Source organism: Balaenoptera borealis, assembly GCF_965194805.1.
Source record: "Balaenoptera borealis genome assembly, chromosome: 1".
Taxonomy (NCBI): Eukaryota; Metazoa; Chordata; class Mammalia; order Artiodactyla; family Balaenopteridae; genus Balaenoptera; species Balaenoptera borealis.
The window spans coordinates 98,544,619-98,567,118 of NC_138860.1; the positions used below are offsets into that span (position 1 = coordinate 98,544,619).

The 22,500-nt window shown below is 42.8% G+C and overlaps 2 long non-coding RNA genes across 6 annotated transcripts in view; both read right to left on the reverse strand.

The window, feature by feature from the left end:
- Nucleotides 1-513: 513 nt before the first annotated feature.
- LOC309626548 overlaps nt 514-22,500 on the reverse strand; it is a 110,813-nt gene continuing 88,826 nt past the window's right edge. The window contains exon 2 of the long non-coding RNA XR_014243268.1: nt 514-2,849. This is a non-coding gene — a long non-coding RNA (uncharacterized lncRNA). The remainder of the gene's footprint in view (nt 2,850-22,500) is intronic.
- Nucleotides 5,101-22,468, reverse strand: LOC309626385. Of its 5 annotated transcripts, XR_014243152.1 has the most exons (4): nt 22,032-22,468; nt 16,007-16,193; nt 5,451-13,499; nt 5,101-5,311 (listed from the first exon to the last, which is right to left on the reverse strand). It is a non-coding gene; the product is annotated as an uncharacterized lncRNA (long non-coding RNA). The 5 variants fall into 5 exon arrangements; XR_014243151.1 differs by lacking the exon at nt 16,007-16,193; XR_014243153.1 differs by having other exon boundaries at nt 5,451-16,193.

Here is a 22,500-nt window from a genome sequence, read left to right on the forward strand (position 1 = left end):
TCTTGTTGTGGAGCACAGGCTCCAGACGCGCAGGCTCAGTAGTTGTGGCTCACGGGCCCAGTTGCTCCGTGGCATGTGGGATCTTCCCAGACCAGGGCTCGAACCCGTGTCCCCTGCATTAAGAAGGCAGATTCTCAACCATTGCGCCACCAGGGAAGCCCTATTGACTGATTTTTGAATACTGAATCAGTCAGCCTTGAATTTTTGGTCATGATGTGTTATTCTTTACATATATATATTCTATAATATATATGTGTATATTATATATTGTTGAATTCAATTTTTAAATTCTGTTGAGAATTTTCTTTCTTTTTTTTTGGCCATGCCAGTGAGCGGCATGCAAGATCTTAGTTCCCTGACTAGGGATCGAACCTGGCTCCATGCAGTGGAAGCACTGAGTCCTAACCACTGGACTGCCAGGGAATTCCCCTGTTGAGGATTTTTTTCATCTATGTTCATGAGGGCTATTGGTTTGTAGTTTTCTTTTTTGGACTCTCTTTGGTTTTGTTATCAATCAAGGTAATGGTAGCCTCCTAAAATGAGTTGGAAAATGTTCCCTTCTCTTTTTGTTTTCTGGAGAGCTACTGCTTTTTAAAAAGTTGAAGCTGTATTGTGGCCAAATCGACTGTACATTCAAGGTAACGTCACTCAGCATTTTTTTTAATCCATGAAATTTATTCCACAGCAGGTTTTTTTTTTTTTTTTTTTAATTATGCCTGTTAGGAGTAGAGGCACCCTACAAAAGTAGACTGACCACTTGCCAAATTTCTGTCCTGAATAGTTTTTTGTTTCTGTGTTTATTTTAGATAATCTTGGGAGACCCTAAAGACTTTTTGGACTTCTGGTAAAATGACTTCTACTATTTGGAATCCTAATTCTGTTGGATTTGGATTTATAAACAATTTGTAAAGGCCTAATACATTTCCAAAACAGTTAATCTTTGTACATACTTTAGAAGAAAATAGTTTATTTTAAGGGAACAAATATATATATGTGTGTGTATATATGTATATATGTAAAAATCAATGGCTGTTATTGTAATGGAAAATAAAAACTATGACAATTATTGTGTGAAACAGTGATTTAAATATTTCTATTTTTTTCTGGAACCAGTGACACAGAGAAAACATTCCTCCATAAACAAAGACATGGAAGTGTGTATTGCTGAGGGATATTGGTGATCAGCAAATACTTCTATTTGCCCTGAAAATCAGATGTATGAAGGGCCATAGTAGAAAATAAAATTGGAATGGCAGTTGGGGGTAAGGGCCTTAAGTGATAAGCCCTTAGACTTTATTGACTACTCACTCAGATTCTGAGCAGAAGAGGTGATAAAGAATAGAGGTTAAGGACCCAAGTGGAGTGAGACAGATCTGAGTTCCAAACCTAGTTCTGCCATTTAGTAGCTATGTTTCCTTTTCAAGAGACTTAATTTTCCTAAGCTTCTATTTTCTTATCTACAGAATGGGGTTAATGACAGTATCTACTACGAAGGGCTGTTATGAAGGTTAAATAAGGTAATATAAAGAGAGCCTGGTGCCTGCCACATAGCAAATATTCAATAAATAATAGTTGCTATGTGATAGAACTGTGTTTCAGAACTATTAATCTGGCAGCAGTGTGTATAAGTGATGTAAGTACATGGCTTTCCTTCTTAAAACAGAACCAGAGCCTTCCAAGGTTTGCGCCAAGAATACTTCAGGAAGTTGAATCTCTAGGTGGAATGGCATGTCTCTGAAATTGAATTAACAAGATTTAGAGGCTACTCTGACTGAAGGTCAGGGAAGAGGGAATCATGACTGCATTACTGTTTTCTATATTCCAGTGTACCCTTATACTGTGCTATTTTTAAGCACTGAAAGTAAGGTATTTTTATTGGTGTAATACCATTATTTTAGACCTCGGTCGGCAGCTTTATTTACTCTTCTTAGGTCCTCTTCAAACCCTCCTTCCTTCTCCTGCTCTAACCTCCTCCTCATCACTAACCATAAACCATTACCATTTATCACTATAAACCCTCCCATCCCCTCCTTACCACCCAGTTCCAGTAACTCCCTACCTCTTCCAAACTTCTTCATCCTCCACTGCGCTCTCTCAGGAAAAATGCTGAGCGAGGACTAGACAGGAGGAGCCTTTGAAGTAGGAAATCTCCCCATAGGGGATGGAGAAGAGTCAGACCCAGCTAGGGCCATCTCTTTTGGGCTCACAGGAGAGAAATCATTTTCAATCAGAGGAAGTAGTCCTGAAAACCCTATGGGTTGCTAAACTGGGCAGGAAAGTCTAGAAGCTCTTCCTAACCAGCTACATCATAGATGATGTGTATGGATATGTGTGAGGTAGGAGAAGTGAAGTTGCAGAAAGCAGCAGAGCCAGTAGTGGCCAGAAGGATATTTTGTAATTTGCTTACAATTTTTGTTTTTAAATGTGTTAAATAATATTTAGTTACATTAATATTTTTAAAACTTTATAAATTCTAAACATGTAAAAAAATCCAGTATTTTGGCTTTGCAGGAAATTAAAGCAGAAAGATTAAAAATATAATTTTGGGGGCTTCCCTGGTGGCGCAGTGGTTGAGAATCTGCCTGCCAATGCAGAGGACACGGGTTCGAGCCCTGGTCTGGGAAGATCCCACATGCCTCGGAGCAACTAGGCCCGTGAGCCACAATTACTGAGCCTGCGCGTCTGGAGCCTGTGCTCCGCAACAAGAGAGGCCGCGATAATGAGAGGCCCGCGCACCGCGATGAAGAGAGGCCCCCACTTGCCGTAATTAGAGAAAGCCCTCGCACAGAAACGAAGACCCAACACAGCCATAAATAAATAAATAAATAAATAACAAGCTCAGAGAGAAACTATGATATGATTGATTAAAAAAATATATATATATATATATATATAATTTTGCTCTAGTATTGTAACTACTAAGAGAGGAATCAAAGATGGTTTTAAGTGTGAAAGACCATTGATGACAGGTATAAAGATAGGGAATGTCACATCAGGACTATCAAACATTGTCCTGTACTGTAAGATAGATATGATGTCATGATCTGGATCCCAAACTGTTTTCTTTCTTTCTTTTTTTTTTTTTTTAATTAGAGAGAGGGATTTTGTAGTTTTCCTTTGCTTTCCTTTGGTGTCAGCACCAAGTACCAAAATACTGGAGTTTATTTCATTAAGTGTGCAGAATTCATAACATTTTTTAAAAATTAGTGAAACTGCTGCTAATTCACATGCCTCCAAGCAAAAACCCTCCTCTGTTGTTGCTTCCAATTTGCTTGTTGCAGAAAACCAGATGAATTAGTTAAAACTACTTTAGTGCAGACACCTGACTCAAACAGGCTTAAGCAGAAAAGGAAATTTGTTGCCTCCTGTAACTGAAACATCCAAGAGTTTTAGTCATGACTCGTTCCAGGGGCCCAAATGATAACATCAGAACTGGATTCTTTCTCTGCTTCTGTCTCTGTCTATCTCTCCTCTGCTTTCCTATGTTGGTTTCATTTTCCAGCTGGATTCTCCCCCTTGATAGCCCAACAACATGTCTGGTCTTAACATCGTAACAACCTAGCAACCCCATAAGAGTTGCAGGCGAGGTTCTGGGTAGGGCTCTCAATAGCCCAGGTTGGGCCACATTCCCATTTCAGAATCAGTCACGGTGTGGCCAAGGGACTGGCCAGATCGCTGTACTCATTCTTGGACCTTGTGGGTAGTATCAGTCCTATCAAAACCACAAAACTGAAAGTTAGAGAGAACTAGTTTCCCCAAAGGAAAATCAGGGTGCTTTTGCCTAAATAAGAAAGAATAGATAGTGAACAAGCAAAAACAAAGATGATCATTACATCAGATAACAAACCTGTTAGAACTGCACCTAGAATCATGGCAAATTGGCTCTAAGAGAGGATCGAAGAATGTTTCCCATAAATAAAGTCCATGAACTCTGGTATGTAAACTTTGTGACATCTCTTTCAGTAGTTTCAAGTGATTTTTCAGAGCTGAGGGCATGGAGATGTTCTTCTGCAGAATCATCTTCTGTCAGCTCTTTAAGTGTGGGCACCTCTTAGGGTTTTATTCTCTGAATAATTAAGTTGTCACATAAATGATCTCTGGAGAAGATGAGTTGTACCATAATCTGATAAGCTGTATTTCTCTCATTTGGGATTGTACCAGCAAATCATTAGGTTGTAAAGAGAACCTCACAGGATATCTAAGCCACCTGGAGTACAGACAGAACAACCCTTAAGTGTAGAATTTAAGAACTAAAGGAATCTGGGATTGTTTTCCAGAATGCAGCTAATTTTCAAAATGAGATGTCAATTAAATAAATATCAATGAACACTGTTCCATTACTGATTGCTTCCACAGTATTTATTTCCCCATTTTTCCAACAGCAGTACCCAGATTTTGTATAAGGCAAGCCATTTATGGCCAAATGGTTTAAGTAAGATAAGTCCCACCTCTGGTTTTAGAAGTAGGTTCTGATTGACTTATGGCACTATTTCGGGTCATAATCATTCAAGGATGGGAATATGACCCAATTTAGGCCAGTTATACTCAATTCTTGAACATCTATTTGAATGAATAAAAATCTCTCTCTTAATTGGATGTAAATCCACGTGCACATAGCTTCAGGAACTATTGGCAGCCATCCTGCACCAGGAAGGGAGAGTTTGCTGAGGATGAAGCCAGTCTCAGGAAAAACTAGGAGAGAAAAACCAGGTCCTGGTCACATTATTTGAGTTGCTGGGTCAAGCCATGCTTGAAGCCATGTTACTTGTGGACTTTTTTGGTAATGTGCACCAATAAATTCCCTTCACTTTTTAAAGTCAGTTTGAGTAGAATTCTCTGTTTGTTACCTGTTATTCTAACACGAACCCCAACTGAATACAATTCTAATGCTAACCACCTGGAGTTAGTGTAAGACTATGCAGGTTTAAGGGAACGGGCCTCAGCAAGACTGCCCTTACTTCAGATGCCATCCACACTTTGAGAGTCCCCAGGTCACCCACACTTCTGACCAACTGGCAGAAATTCAGGGGTTCCCATTATCCCGTCAGGTTCAATAATTCACAAGAATAAATCACAGAACTGAATGACTCAGGAAAGCACTGCACTTAACAATTACAGTTTTATTTAAAGGATACAACCAGGGCCAGCCAAATGAAGGGACACATAGGATGAGGTCTGGGAGAGTTTTCAACATGGAGCCCCCATATCTTCTCCCTGGGGAGCCAGGACATGTCACCTTCCCAGCACATCCGTGTTCACCAACCAGGGACTCCTCTGAGCCTCAGCATCAAGACATTTTACTGGGATTTCACTGGGAAGGCAAGACTGATTGGATCATTGGTCACATGATTGAACTCAGTCTCCAGCTATGTTAGAGATGTTTCCTCAAGCTCTCCCTCCCTGCTGTCCCCTCTGCCTCTGCATTAATTCCATCTCTCACCCGCTCTCACCTGAACTCTTAGTATAGCTTCTTAGTTGCCATTCTTATTCCATGCCACTTTCCCACAGGTTTGGCCTCCTTACTCTGGCAGCTTCTCTGCCTTGATTAAGCCCCAGGGGATGGGCTTAGTCTGGAACAATAGGGGTGGGATTTCTTTGACCCTATTTAATCTGCCAAGTTCGAAGACATTCTTGAAGGTCCTCATTATCTGAAACAGAGAATATAATTAAGGGGAAATTTAGGTGTTTCTCCTCACTATTCCCTCTCCCTCTTGCAAAATCTGCCTTTTTAAGGTTCATGTCATCTATCCATTCATCTTTTCTCCCTTCTGAATGCAATGATCTTCCAAACTCTTGGCCACTTTTCTCATTCTCTGAAGATCTGCAAGCACCTGGCTCATGGCCTTCCTGTCCCCTCAACTTCTGCCACCCTCCTGGGCAATTATAAAGTCCATGTGGCCTCTTAGCTTCCTGTTCTCATTATCTCCAATCCAATGAATTTCTTCTCAACTCTGCATCATCCATGATCCTCTTCTGTTTTCATGCTACCATGTCTCCTTGGCTCTCGTATCAACTCTTATGGCTTTAGACACAGTCTGTGTGCTCATGACTCCTAGCTATTCTTCCAGCTCAGACCTCTCTTCTGAAATTCATACCTCCATATTCAGCTGCCTTTTCAGCATATCCCTTTATATGTCTCATACTCGGGCATCTCAAACTCAACTTCTCAAAACTTAGCTATTGCGCCTTTGAACTTCCTAGGACAAATCTACTGCATTTCAGCAAATGATACCATCAGCCATTCAGCTGTGCAATCTATCTTCCTCACCCCCTTTTATCCTATCAAGTCCTGCTCATTTTACCTCCAAGATATATCTTGAATCTGTTTACTTTTCACTATCCCCACTGCTGCCAACCCAGGCCAATGCATCATCCCTTTTCGCCTGGACGATTGCACTAGTGTCCATCAGGTCTCTCTCTATTTGTTCTTGTACTCATTCAATCCATTCTTTACATAGCAAGCTTCATGGGGTTTTTTTTTTTTTTTAGTGCAAATTTTACCTTTATTCTCCTTAAAATCTTTTAGAGGCTTCATAGGATGATGTTCAAGATCTTTTGCATGTTCGACAAGGGCCTTGGGTGATCTGGTTCCCACAGTCTTTCTAGCTTGCCTCCTGCCGCTCTCCCCTTTATTCACTGGGTCAGTCACACAGCTCTTCTCTCTTTTCTGAAGATGCCAAGCCCCCTCATGCCTCAGAGTATTTATACACACAGTCCCTTCTGCTTTGAACGTTTTCCATGCCCTACTCCAATCTTCATCTACCCCTTATTGTGTGACAGAAGCTGTGGCCGGAATAAAACACAACTCTCTTCCCTTAAGAGCTCATAGTTTAATAAGAGACCTACATGTAAGCAAAAAAAGAAAAAAATTCCACCACAGTATAATAAATGCAATAGAAGTATGGCCAAAGGAAGAAATATTTATCTATCTCTGAGAGTCAGGAAAGGACATTTAAGTAGAAGAACCAGTATGTCCCAAGGACACAGGCAAGGACATGAGGAGATATAAGCAGTTTGGTGCTGCTGGTAAAGGTGAGGAGGTTGCAGGAGATGACTTGGATGCTGTGTTGAGGGGCTTGAATTTTATCCAGTATGCAAAGAGGGTGTCCCCTACAAAGGATTCTACGTAGGAGAGACATGAATACATATCAACTATAGTGCTATCAAAATGGTAAGTAATGGGAGAGAAAGACGTCAAAAGAAAGTGAAGGCAGAAAGTCAAGTAGGAGAATACTATAATAGTCCTAGCAAGTGGTGATGGCAACTGAATTAAGGCGAAGGTAGTGATAATGGAGAAGAAGATGGACTGAAGATATTTCTAAGGGGTAGAATTGATAGGACTTGGTAACTGAACAAAACATGAATCCTTGCCCTTATGGAGCTTGCATTCTAGTGTGGAAGGCAGATAATACATCCAATAAACAAATGCAAAGCAACTGACGAAGGATTAATCTCCAAAATTTGCAAGCAGCTCATGTAGCTCAATATCAAAAAAACAAACAACCCAATCCAAAAATGGGCAGAAGACCTAAATAGACATTTCTCCAAAGAAGGTATACAGATTGCCAACAAACACATGAAAGAATGCTCAACATCATTAATCATTAGAGAAATGCAAATCAAAACTACAATGAGATATCATCTCACACCAGTCAGAATGGCCATCATCAAAAAATCTACAAACAATAAATGCTGGAGAGGGTGTGGAGAAAAGGGAACCCTCTTGCACTGTTGGTGGGAATGTAAATTGATACAGCCACTATGGAGAACAGTATGGAGGTTCCTTAAAAAACTAAAAATAGAACTACCATACGACCCAGCAATCTCACTACTGGGCATATACCCTGAGAAAACCATAATTCAAAACGAGTCACGTACCACAATGTTCATTGCAGCTCTATTTACAATAGCCAGGACATGGAAGCAACCTAAGTGTCCATCGACAGATGAATGGATAAAGAAGATGTGGCACACATATACAATGGAATATTACTCAGCCATAAAAAGAAACAAAATTGAGTTATTTGTAGTGATGTGGATGGACCTAGAATCTGTCATACAGAGTGAAGAAAGTCAGAAAGAGAAAAACAAATACCGTATGCTAACACATATATATGGAATCTAAAAAAAAAAAGGTCATGAAGAACCTAGGGGCAGGATGGGAATAAAGACGCAGATCTACTAGAGAATGAACTTGAGGACATGGGGAAGGAGAAGGGTAAGCTGGGACAAAGTGAGAGAGTGGCATGGACATATATACACTACCAAACGTAAAATAGATAGCTAGTGGGAAGCAGCCACATAGCACAGGGAGACCAGCTTGGTGCTTTGTGACCACCTAGAGGGGTGGGATAGGGCGGGTGGGAGGGAGACACAAGAGGGAGGGGATATGGGGATATATGTATATGTATAGCTGATTCACTTTGTTATAAAGCAGAAACACACCATTGTAAAGCAATTATACTCCAATAAAGATGCTAAAAAATTTAAAAAATAATTTAAAAAACCCAAATGCATACATGATATAATCCCTGTAATGTTACAAGCTATGAAAGAAAATAGAGCAGAGTAAAATCCCAGCAAATGAAGGAGTTATTTTAGATGAAGTAGTCCCTGTGAGGGGGTGACATTTGAACAGAGAAATGAGCCATGTGAATATCTGGAGAAAGAGTATTTTAGGCAGAGTGAACAGCGAGTGCAAATGTCCAGAGATGGGAATGTGCTTGTCATATGTTTGAGGAATAACAATGAGACTAGTGTGACTGAAGCACAAAAAAAAGGAAGGGGAGAATGGGAGAAGATAATGTCAGAATATAGCAAGAGACCTCGTAGATCATGGAAAAAACCTTGGGTTTTATTTTAAGTGTGATGTGAATCGTTGGAGGGTTTTTGAATAAGGGAGTACCATATCCTAACTTATACTGTAAAAGGATCACTCCCAAAAGACAATACCGGGGGAAGTGTGGAAGCTGGGTAGCCAGTTACAAGGAAGGGATCTATGTGAGAGATGATGGCGGTTTGGACTAGAGTAGTAATGATCAAGTTAGTGAGAACTGATCAGACTTGGGATATATTTTGAAGGCAGAGCTGATGCAATGTGCTGATGGATTGAATGAGGGTAGTAGAAAAAGAGAGGAGTCAACAATGACCCCAATATTTCTGTCCTGAGCAACAGGTTGAATCACAGAGCCATTTACTGAGATGGAGAAGACTGAAGGGAATTAGGTTTGATAAACAGGGACTCAAGAGTTTGATTTTAGACATGTCTAGTTTGGAATACTGTTAGACTTCCAAGTAGAGTAGTTATTGGAGATATGAGTCTGGAGTTCAGGGGAGAGGTTAAATCTATAGATATACATTTTTGGATTTATTGGCTTATAGGTGACATTTAAGATGATGGAATTGGTTAAGATTTTCTAAGATGAGTGTAAGCTAAAACTGAGTAGAAGTCCAAGGATGGCACACTAGAATACTCTAATACTTAAGGGTTGAGAAGAGAAAGAAGATCCAACAAAGAGACTGAGAAGTGTCCAGTGAAGTGAGAAGAAAATCAGTAGAGGGTAGAAGCCAGGTAAAGATAGTCTTTCAAGAAAGAGGAAATGATCAACTGCTTAAATGCTGCTGTTAGGTCAAGTAAGTTGAGAATTGGATTTGGCAACACGAAGGTTATTGGTGACCTTGATAAGTCTAGGTGAGAGATGATGGTGGTTTGGACTAGAGTAGTAGTGATCAAGAGGGTAGAAGCCAGGTAAAGGTAATCTTAGAAGAGTAGCGGGGATAAAAGACTCATAAAAGTTTTTAAGTATCATAAAAGGTTAAGATGCAGTAGAAAGAAAGTGAGAAGATTCTTTATATAAAGGGGAGCAGAAAAGTAGTGTAGTAGCTGAAGAGACATATGCCATCAAGGGAGGATTTCTTCAAGAAGGGAGGGAGGACTGGTGATGCAGGAGAGAGAGGAGAATAAGTGTGGAAGCAAAGTCCTTGAGTAGGTGAGTTCTCTGGATATTTGAATATTTAGGCCTGGAGCTCAAGAGAGAGGTAGAGGCTAGAGATACAAATTTTGGAATGATTAAATTATATATGAAAGGGACAAATGTGAGAGTGGATGAAATTAGGAAGAATGAAAAGCAGAAGCCAAGGAATAATCCCAAGGTATCAAAAATTAGAGGGAATAAGGGGAGAAGATCCAGTAAGGAATTCTGAGAAAGAATGTCCCCTATTTTCCAGTTATTTTTATGACCACAGCACATGGCATATTGTTTCACTTCTCATCCCTGTTAAAGCCTTTCCTTCCCTGGATTCACACCCATCTCTCATAGTACTTTACAAAAATCTTCATTAGCACTTATTTCATTGCATTTACGTTATATCTGCTTCTTCCACCAACCTGAAGGCTCCCTCTGCCAAAAACTTTATTCATCTTCTTATCTACAACTCTTAACATAATGCATAGTAGGTGCTAAATGAATGAGACATGGAGCAGGGGGAAGTTAATCCACAAATAGACTGTGTGATATATAAGCATCAGGAGGTGTGAATATGCCTTTTATGCCTTTCTGAAAGAAATATACATGTTGGAAGGAATTCATCAGTGAAGCTATCTGGAGTTTTCTTTGTAGAAAGGTTTTAAATGATTAATTCAATTCCTTTAAAATATAAAATATAGAATTTCCTGTTTGTTATTGTTTCAGTTTTGATAAGCTTTATTTTTCAATAAAATTTTCCACTTCATCTGAATTGCCAAATTTATTGGTATAAAGTTGTATCCTCTTATATTTTTAATGTCTATAGGACTTGTGGTGATGCCCCCCTTTTTATTGCTGATATTAGTAATGTGTTCTCTTAAACTTTTCCTTGATTAGTCTTGCTAGGAGTTGATTAATTTTTTGTCTTTTTGGAGATTAATAAGTTTTGCCCTTGTTGATTTTCTCTCATTTTTTTTTTGTTTTTTTTTTTCAATTTTTATTTATTTTTGGGTGTGTTGGGTCTTCGTTTCTGTGCGAGGGCTTTCTCTAGTTGCGGTGAGCGGGGGCCACTCTTCATTGCGGTGTGCAGGCCTCTCACTGTCGCGGCCTCTCTTGCTGCGGAGCACAGGCTCCAGACGCACAGGCTCAGCAGTTGTGGCTCACAGGCCTAGTTGCTCCGTGGCATGTGGGATCTTCCCAAACCAGGGCACGAACCCATGTCCCCTGCATTGGCAGGCAGATCCTCAACCACTGTGCCACGAGGGAAGCCCCCTCTCTTGTTTTTTTTGCTTTCTATTTTATCAATTTCTGATTTTATCTTTATTTTCTTTTTTTAAAATTAATTTATTAATTTATTTATTTTTGGCTGTGTTGGGTTTTCGTTGCTGCACGCAGGCTTTCTCTAGTTGCGGTGAGTGGGGGCTACTCTTCGTTGCGGTGCGTGGGCTTCTCATTGCAGTGGCTTCTCTTGTTGTGGAGCACGGGCTCTAGGCGCACGGGCTTCAGTAGTTGTGGCTCACGGGCTCTAGAGCGCAGGCTCAGCAGTTGTGGCACACAGGCTTGGTTGCTCTGCAGCATGTGGCATCTTCCCGGACCAGGGCTCGAACCTGTGTGCCCTGCACTGGCAGGCAGATTCTTAACCGCTGCACCACCAGGGAAGTCCCTTTATTTTCTTTTTAAACTGTCTTTGCATAAATTTCCTTTCTCTCAATTTCCCTCTGAGCTCTGAATCCTAACAGTAGTTCTCAAGCCAAAGTGTCCCAGTAGAGGAGTCCCAAGTCTGGAAGGAATGAGCCTGCATTATTACTCCACCATGCTCAGTGGTTAGCTAGGAGTAGGTTGTGGGAAATGTGGCTTCAGTTGTGAACACACTGGTGGATCCAGATCAGTATCTGGGTTCATCAGTTAACTATGCTATGCACAGCAGGAAATCCAGTGGCACATTTTCAGAAACACCACAGTCCACTCCTTTGCCCCACTGACCTATACACTTCTTCTTGTTGGTTTGGGGAGAAGCTCTTCCATGGTTTCCATGGGCCTCTTCCTGAAGAGAAACTTGGAAGAGGAAGGTTAGTGGAATGAACTATAGGAATTGGTCTGGAGGCCACAGTTGATAGTCATTCTCTCCCTTTTCCACTATCCACTCTAAATTCCCCTCACCCTCAGTTATCATCTTAGCAGGTCTTGGTGGTTTATGTGGTGGTATAATCCAAACCTTTATTCCTGAGGGGACTGAGCTCCTAGTAACCACACCCTTCTTAGTCCAGAGTTGCTGCATGTGTTCACAGTTACAGTGGGGCAAGGGAGTATCAGGAGATGCCCAAGTGGATCACACGGATTCTGTAAAAAGCCATGATACCTTCTCCTACTGATCAGGGTCAATTATCCTTGTCATGATGGTGACTTCTCTTTTCACCTACTGGTCCCTGGAATAATGAGTCCAAAGTGCCCCAGCAGCAGTCACAGCTTATAGTTCAATGGGACCTTTGCTGTGTCCCTTAACAGGAGTACAATCCCTTTGGGGACCAGTACCTCCAGCCCTATATATCCCAGATTTGTGGGTATGGGAAGCACAAAATCCTCTAGTGGGTCATTGGTAGTAAAGGTAAATGGAGCTATTCCTGCATCCACTCCTTGGTTAGTGGACCCATGTATTTTTCCTATTGGGTTCATAAAGGCCTGGGATTTAATGTGTATAACATATCCTGAATGATGGCATCTTGTTTTTTCAGAGTTGCCTCTGAATGGCATTTCACTTGAGCCTTTAGAAAGCCATTCCAGCTCTTTATCAGGTCAGCTTTTTCTGGCTGGTGTGGTACGAGGTCATGGGTCCACTCTCGCACTTCTTTTACCATGAAGCAGTTGCCCTGGTTGGATGCTACGTTATGCAGGATTCTATGCCTGTGGATCAGACATTCCACAAACCCCAGTTCAGTAATGTTGGCTGAGGATCTGTTGGTGGAAAGGAAAACCCATATCCAGAATAGCTATCTATCACTGTGAGAATGAAGCACTGCCCCCCCCCCAGAATGAAAGGGACTCAAAGTAGTCAACTTGTCACCAAGTAGCCAACTGTCTCCTTGAGTAATAGTTCCATATTGGGGGCTCAGCATTGGTCTCTATTGCTGACATGTTGGACATTTAGGCATTAGTAGCGAGATCAGCCTTAAAAAGTTGGAGTCCATACTTTCTGGGCCCATGTATAGCTTCTATCTCTACCACTGAGGCCACACCATTTATGTGCCAGTATTAGTTTCTTAGGGCTGCATTAACAAAGTACCACAAATTCGGTGATTTAAACAACAGAAATTTATTGTCTCACAATTCTGGAAGTTAGAAGTCTGAGACCAAGGTGTCAGTTGGCTTGGTTCCTTCTGAGGGCTGTGAGGGAAAATCTGTTCCATGCTTCTCCCCTAGCTTCTGGTGGTTTGCCGGCAATCTTTGGTGTTCCTTGGCTTCTCCTGAATCACCCTAATCTCTTTTTTTATCTTCACATGGCATTCCCTCTGCACATTTCTGTCTTCATATGGCCTTCTGTTTATAAGGATACCAGTCACATTGAATTAGGGGCCCATCCTACTCCAGTATGATGTCATTTTAACTAATTACAACAGCAAGAACCCTATTTCCAAATGTCACATTTTGAGGTATTGGGGATTAGAACTTTAACGTATGAATTTGGGGGGGATACAATATAACCCACAACAGTGCCCATCAGGCTGGTTCCAAGGTAGCCAATGATTAAGGCTGGTAATGACAATTGCATGAGTTATTTTCTCTACTTCATTGTTTAGTACCTCTTCCCTAGTGGGTGCAAAATATGATACAAAAATCTTCACACTTCATGCCCACTCATGTATATTCACCCACAAGACTCTACCCTAGACCTTCTTGTCTTTGGTCTTCCAGTCTTTTTTCTTCCCGGCCCCTTACCAGCAGGCCAGGCCATTGACACATGCCCAAGAATCTATATATATTCTTACTTCAGTCTGCTTCTCCTTATACACAAACCAGATGACCAGGGACAATGCTTGTAACTCTACCCGTTAGGAAGATTTTTCCTCTCCACTATTTTTCAAAGCTTCTCAAGTATGTGACTATAATGCAGCCACTATCTAACTTTGGCTTACACCCACATACTAAGCTGACTCACCCATAAACCAAACTCAGGCTTTACCCCTCCTCCTTTAGCTGGTCACGGTATTGGTGCAGTTGTGGTGGGTGACATGGGGGTCTGGACTACCTGGTCATGCAGCTTACAAGTACCTCAGTTGTGCTTGAGCTCCAACTCAGATGCCCCATTTCCATCTTACAATAAATGCTGCTGGGTCCATCTGAACACCAAAAGAACCCAGGCCATAACAGGCAGTTTTGGACACATGGCTACTTGGAGTCCCACGGTTAAGTGTTCGGTTTCTACCAAGGCCCAGTATCACATTAGTAGCTGTTTCTTAAAATGTATGTAATTCTCTGCTGCAGATGGCATGGCCTTGCTCAAGTTCCAGGGACTGCATTGTGATTTTTCCACTGAGGCTTACCATAAGTTCTGTCTTAAGTCAGTTTGGGTTGTTAATAACGAAATACCATAGACTTGGTGGCTTAAACAACAGACACTCATTTTTTCACAGTTCTAGAGGCTGGAAGTCTGAGATCAGGGTGCCAGCATGTTCAGGCTCTGGTGCAATCGCTTTTCCTGATTTGTAGACAGCCACCTTCTCATTCTCACTCTGTCCTCACGGGGTGGGGGGAAAGTGCTCTCTGGTATCTCTTCTTCACCATCACATTGGGGGTTAGGGCTTCAACATAAGAATTGGGCGGGGGGACAAATTCAGTCCATAACATTCCACCCCTGGTCCCCTAAAATTCATGTCATTCGTAAATGCAAAACACATTCATTCCATCCCAACAGCCCCCAAAGTCTTAACTCATTCCAGTATCAACTCTAAAGTCTCATCTAAATATCATCTAAATCAGATATAGTGAGACTCAAGGTATGATTCATCCTGAGGCAAAATTCCTCTCCAGCTGTGAATCTGTAAAATCAGACAAGTTATGTGCTTCCAAAATACAATGGTGGGAGAGGCACAGGATAAACATTCCCATTCTAAAAGGGAGAAACAGGAAAGAAGGAAGGGGGGAGGTGTCCTAAGCAAGTTCAAAATTTAGCAAGAAAATTCCATTAGATCTTAAGGTTTGAGAATAATCCTCTGGCTCAATGCTCAGCCATCCAGGTCCAGTGGGGTGGCAGCATCACCCCCAAGGTTTGCTGGGTAGTCCCACTTCCAAGGCTTCAGGCAGAAGCCGCCTGCCTGTCAAAACTGAGGCAGTGGCCCTGGTGATCATCTATCACTCTGTCCTGTCCAATTCAATAAATCTAACAGCTGTCCTTCATTTTGCCCCATCTCTGTCCCCTTCAGTTCAAACTGGCAGTGCTTCTGCTCATGTAATCCTGTAAACTCCTTATCAAGTAATAATCTCATCACACCATTGGTATTCGAACATGCTTTCTCATTTTTTGCAATATGGATAGGCTGAGAATCTTCTAAATCATCAAGTTCTGGTTCCCCTTTGCTTAACAATTCTTTCTTTAATTCATCTCTCTCCTTTCACATTTTACTGCTAGCAATCAGGTAGAACCAAGCCCCTCCTTCAATACTTTGCTTAGAAATCTCCTCAGCTAAATATCCAATTTTATCACTCAAATTCTACCTTCCACAAAACACTAGGACACAGTTCAGCCAAGTTCTTTACCATTTTATAACAGGGATTGCCTTTCCTCCAGTTTCCAATAACATATTCCTAATTTCCGTTTTAGATTTCACTAGATTTGCCCGTAATGTCCATATTTCTAGCATGTAACTTAAAATTATTCCAGCCTCTACCCATTACCCGGTTCCAAAGCTGCTTCTACATTTTTAGTTATTTGTTACAGCTGCACTCCACTGATAGTATCTCTATTAGTCAGGGTTCTCCAGAGAAACAGAACCAATAGGAGTTAGATATAGATATAGATGTAGATTTATTACAGGGAATTGGCTCACATGATTAGAGAGTCTGAGAAGTCCCAAGATCTGCAGTCAGCAAGCTGATGACTTAGGAGAGCCAATGTTTAGTTCCAGTCTGAGTTCAAAACCCTGAGAACCAGGACACCGATGGTATAAGTTCCAGTCTAAAAGCTGGCAGGCTCAAGATCCAGGAAGAGCTGATGTTTCGGTCCAAGTCTGAAGGCTAGAAAAGACCAACCTCCTAACTATGCAGGCAGGCAGGAGGAATTCCCTTTTACTCAGCTTTTTTGTTCTATTCAGGTCTTCAGTTGATTGAATGAGGCCCACCCACATTAGGGAGGGCAATCTGCTTTACTCATTCTACCAGTCCAACGTTAATCTCATCCAGAAACACTCCCCACCCCAACACACCCAGATAATGTTTGACCAAATTATTTAGGTACTCCATGTCCCAGTCAAGTTGACATAAAATTAACTATCACAAGCTCCAAAATGCATCTTTTCCCACTCTTGTCACCTCTAATACAAAAGAGTCTACTGGAATATATGGCCAAGTGGCAGAGATGCTTGTACAGGAGCCTGGACCTTCTGAAGAGCCCTTCTCCTGTTCTGGGCCACAAAGCTGGAAATCTTCAATACCATCTGGTATATGGGCTGGAGCAGTATTCCCAGGTATGGAATGTATTGCTCCAGAACATAAAGAGAACTACCAAGCCCTGTGAATTCTTTGTGGTAGGGGATGCAAGATGCAACAATTTGTTTTTTACTTGGAAGGATATACTCGCACACCTCTAACCAGTGGACCCTTAAAAATTCACCAAAGTGGCAAGTCCTTGAATCTTTGTAGCATTTTTCTACTCTCTGGAGCATTGGTCTTACCAATACCTCCAGCATACTAGCCACCTCTTGCTTGTGCTTGTCTGACCAGCATAATATTAGTTATGTAATGGGTCAACTACTGAAGCCTGCAGTAGTCTACAGTCATTCTCCAGGATCCATCTAGTTTCTGCAGGGGCCAGACTGGCTAATTAAGTGGAGACGTGATAGGGACCATCCTCCCTCCACCCACATTCTTTAGGTCTTTAATGGTGGCACTAATTTCCATTATGCCCCTGGTATGTGATATTTGTTTTTTTAATTCACTATGTTGGCCAGGGGTGGGTGTTTCCACTTGGTCTTCCCCACTATGATAGCTCTTACTTCACACAGGTCAAGGATTTAATGTAGGTATCACTCCAACCGCCAAATATATCAATTCCAATTACACACACAAGAACTGGAGAAATGACCATCGGGTGGGTGCATAGACACAATGGACCCACTGTAAGCTGGACTTTAGCCAGGACCCCATTTACTACAAGGCCCCCATAAGCCCCCACTCTAACAGGGGCCACGACAATGCTTTGGGTCTCAGGGTACTGATGTCAACTCAGACCCTGAGTAAATTTTCTGGTTATCCCTCTTCCCCAGTGTGTACAGTCACCAAAGTAAATGGCCACAGGTCTCTTTGGGGAAGGACTGGGGAATCATTACATGTATACTTGCTGCAGTGCTGCAGGATCTGCCACCTCTTAAGTCAATGGGTTTTGGATCTGAAAAGTGGCTCAAATCCAGACACTGAACAAGGGATAATGACTTTTGGTGGGGTGGGGGGGAACCATCCTCAAGCTCTTGCTTCTCCATTTTGGCCTTTTTTTGGTTGTAGATGTTAACTTTGCCCCTAGAGATGCCAAGTTCTATATCCATCTCCACAATTCGCTGTGGGTCAGGCCCCCTTGGATGCCACTCTTGTCAGATATTGCTGGTCTTTGTCATAATTGTAGCCTCCTGGTTTCTGGTGACTAAGTGCCACCATCTGGTCTCTCTTACTTGGGGGAAGGGGAATATCATTCCCATAGTTATTAATGAGCCCTAGCTCTGTGGCTGTTTCTACTGTCAGCCCAGGCAGCAGAGAACTTCTTGGTGATGCTCTTGCCCCTCACCAGATTTCTGATGGCCGCAGTGAATGGTGTGTTTTCTGGGTCTTCCTGTTGAACATAATCTTCTGATGGGTCTTCTGGCTTCACACACCTATTCCTGCATGCCCACTTTCCTGTCTTTTCATTCATTCTTGTACCATATGCCAGGGCAACTGAGGCATTTCTACTTTACTCAGCATCGGCCATCACTTTCTCTAGGTTTCTAAAAGCCTCCCGGCAGTGAGTTTGTTTCATCCCCAAGAGTTCTTGCCAGGATGTTAAATCCTGTGCCTCAGGAAAGTGCTCCCAATTCAATGAATTCCTGATTGTCTAGTCTTATATTCCAGCCGCTTTGATCAAGCAACCTCAAAATTCAATTGCAGGGTACTCCCCTGGCTTCTGTCTATATACGCGAGCTAATTCTTACAGCTCTTTGTATTTAATCTCTTTCCTCCGTTATCAGGCCCAGTATGTTCTCAGCTGGTTGTTTTTTTTTTTTTTTAATATAAATTTATTTATTTATTTTTGGCTACGTTGGGTCTTTGCTGCTGCGTGCAGGCTTTCTCTAGTTGCGGCGAGCGGGGGCTACTCTTCCTTGCAGTGCACGGGTTTCTCATTGCGGTGGCTTCTGCTGTTGTGGAGCACGGGCTCTAGGCGCACTGGCCTCAGTAGTTGTGGCACACAGGCTCAGTAGTTGTGGCTCGCAGGCTCTAGAGTGCAGGCTCAGTAGTTGTGGCGCACGGGCTTAGTTGCTCCGCGGCATGTGGCGTCTTCCCGGACCAGGGCTCAAACCCATGTCCCCTGCATTGGCAGGCGGATTCTTAACCACTGCACCACCAGGGAAGTCCCTCAGCTGGGTTTTGTTAGGATTTAACTCTAGTTACTGGCCTGGCAGCCAGGAGAGGAAGTAGGGGCAACTTCTATGTTGCCTTGTGGGGCAGTGGCTCTGCAGTGTCTTTCAGCATGCAGAGAATAATACGAAGAGGTGAACCACCTCTGCAAACTTTGAAAGTTCATGTGGGTTTGCAGAACTAACATCCTTACAGATGTCCATCCAGAAGTCCTATCCCTTGTTTCAGGGTTTCAGGTTTTTGCAACCAGGGCCCTGACCTGCTTTGGTTGCACATTTAAATGTCTCTGGAACTCTTGTAGCCTCTATCACGACCTGAGTCTGTGGCTTAACTGTGTCAGCTCTTCCACTATAGGACATAGAAGCCTCTTCGTAAGCTACTAAAGAGGTTTTCTGTCTCTCACACTTAGCCATTAACCCAGGGAGAACCCTTGCTTTCTCCTTATTCCTTTTCAGAGTGTCAATACAACTTAGCAGTAACCAGCCAACTCCACTGTCCTTGTAGGCATGTTCCCACTCATATATTTCACATGCCTGAAATTCTATCTGCAAGGGCTTTCTCCTCCCCTGGGATGTTTTCCCAGGTCACTACTGATTAAATCTTTAGCAACTGGGTCACCACTTTGTGCTAGGAACTACCCATGCCCCGATACTACTCAGGATAGCATCGTCTTTGCTTACGAGGTAGTGAGTGTGCCAGTCCTGAAACCTCGACTTATTATGTTTTCTTGGACCTCTCCTGGCACCACTTGTGCTAGTTTGGGCCCTCTGAGAGGCAGTTGCCAAGGTGGGATTTGACATGTGTATTAGTCAGGGCTGCCATAACAAAATACCACAGACTGGGTGGCTTAAACAATAGAAATTTATTTCTCACAGTTCTGGAGCCTAGAGGTCCAAGATCAAGGTGTCAACAGGTTTGGTTTCTTCTGAGGCCTCTGTCCTTGGCTTGCAGATGGCCACCTTCTCACAGTGTCCTCACACGGCCCTTCCTCTGCAAACATGCCCCTGGTGTCTCCTTATGTGTCCAAATTTCTCTTCTTATAAGCAATCAGCCGAACTGGATTAGGGTTCACCCTACCTAACACCTTCATTTTAACTTAATCACATCTTTAAAGGACTCATCTCCAAATACAGGCACATTCTGAGGTATTGTGGGTTTAGGGCTTCAACATATGGATTTTGGGAAGGACACAATTCATAACAACATGCAAGATATTTTTTAGGGGAACTATCTGTGAAAGATAAAAGGGAAGGGAGCAAGGGAAGGTGGGAGAGTCTGCAAACTGTGACTCAGGCCTGACACCTATGAAGGAGAGGGAAAAGAAAGGATTGAGAGTAGGCAGGGTCTCAGACCGCAGCACAGTTTGAAGAAAGTTCAAGCTAGGCTGATGGGTTCTCCAGCCAAAACTGCCCATCAGAGACCCAAACATTACAGCAATGAAGCACATTAGCCATGTGCAGTCATTTATCAGTTAGACAGTTACAGGAACATAAGGAATTCAGTTTGGGGATCAGTTCTTACTGGTTTCTCCAGTAGGGTCTCCAGTCCACCCTGACATTCTGCTACACTTTATTTTGCTCCAGGAGCCATGTGCCTAGTTCTCCAAGATGTTTATATACCTTTCTCAGTTTCTGAATCTAGCTCATTCTCTCATGCTTTACTCCATTCCTTTCCTTTCTGTCTTCTGTGGCTCATTTTTTCAGAGGGACACCTGGTTCAACTTTTAATGAAGCATTTATTGAATGGAATTGATTATAGGCAAGAAACTATACTAGGTGCTGGACTTTTTTTTAATTTTTAATTTTTTTTTTCTGTGCTGGGTTTTTGTTACTGCGCGCAGGCTTTCTCTACTTGTGGCAAGCGGGGGCTACTCTTCGTTGCAGTTCGTGGGCTTCTCATTGCGGTGGCTTCTCTTGTTGCGGAGCACGGGCTCCAGGCGCGCAGCCTTCAGTAGTTGCAGCATGCGGGCTCAGTAGTTGCAGCGCGAGGGCTCTAGGGCACGCAGGCTTCAGTAGTTGTGGCACACGGGCTCACTAGTTATGGCTTGCGGGCTCTAGAACTCAGGCTCGGTAGTTGTGGCACACGGGCTTAGTTGCTCTGTGGCATCTTCTGGGATCTTCCCGGACCAGGGATCGAACCCATGTCCCCTGCATTGGCAGGTGGATTCTTAACCACTGCGCCACCAGGGAAGTCCGTAGGTGCTGGATTTTTATGCCATAATGGTCCACTTTCTTGGGAGAAACCAAGATTTCCCTTCTTATCCACAATCAGAGCTACCTGCGGCTCCCTTTCACTTATGATATATAGGGCACAAACACATTTACCCAGAGGAGTCTACATTCAAATTATCTTGTGAGACATTCACCACCATATCTGATATGAGTAAGGGCTGCAGAGCACCTTGCATCCCTGGGTGTTCAGGAAATACTATTATACTCAAGTACCTATATAGGTACATAGGTAATATTTATGTAGGTATATAGGTAGTTACTATATATTAATTTCAAGAGAACTTCAAAAGAGAGAGAATACTGAAATTAACTAAAATTTTTTAATAGAAAGGCCACGTTAAGTTGACCAGAAACCTAAAGGATACCATTCTTTTCTCAGAAATCTAAAAGGTCCCTGACGATTGCCACTTGGAATTTCTCCTCAGTTTTATTAGTGCCAAACTTCTTATTGGCTAGGGACCACAAAACAAAATTCCTGTTGAATTCACGAGGGAAAGAAAGAAATGATGGGAAAAACAGATGTCAATACCCAAAAGGCTTATTTCTACTTTTCCCCTACCACTGAATTGCCTTGGTCATTTACAAACCTAATCTAAGGCCAAGTTATGAACTTAACTTGAGAGAGACAGGCCTGGAGAGGTTAAGGCCTTGACCAGTGGTATATCATTAACCGGAATCAGAACCCTGGCGTTTCCCTTTCAGTCATACACTGCCCACTAAATGACTTCCTAACTGGCTATCTTTCTTGAACACATAATTCATTTACAGTCTTTCTATGAAGCTGTGAAGTTGCTCTTCTACGCTTAGGGAAGGGAAGCATGAAGCACAAAAAAGACGGCACCGTCAGCTAATTCATGAATAACAGAAAAAGCAGTGAACAATTTGAATCCCACATCCAGAGCTCTGGGTCACCAGGTCGAAAGCCTGTACTGGGGGCAGCGGGCAGGAATGGAAGGAAATGCTAGTAATATTACCTTGACCGTGCGGAAACTTGAAGACTTTCCTACCGACTAGAACTCACCAACTTTTCTCAACCAACGAGCCACGGGAGGGGTGTGCTGAAGCGACTGGACTCGCCCCCGGCGCCCGCTCAGACGCACCGGAGCGCACCTCATCACCTCCCAAGTCGAGTCCTGGAGGCCGTCACACAGCACCTGGAGGAAGTCCGCGCCGGAGCCGGAAAAGCGGGGAGTCCCGCCAAAGGCCGGGCAGGTGGAGAGCGAGGAGAGACTGGGACCAACGTGCTCTGGCGGGGATTGCGGGAGTCGGCGAGGGACTTATCAAACCAGGGTTCAGACAGACCGACTCTCCATACAAGTTCCCCAGTTGCCAATCTTGGGATGGCTTCACAACGTCTCTAAAACGTGAACTCTCACCACACACCTTCCGTTCCGAGCGCCCCTAGCAACCACCAGCGATTAAAAGCGGAAAAACGACCTTTGTCCCGCCCTCTCTGGAACTACCGAGGCTGGGCGGGGGAAGCGCGTTGG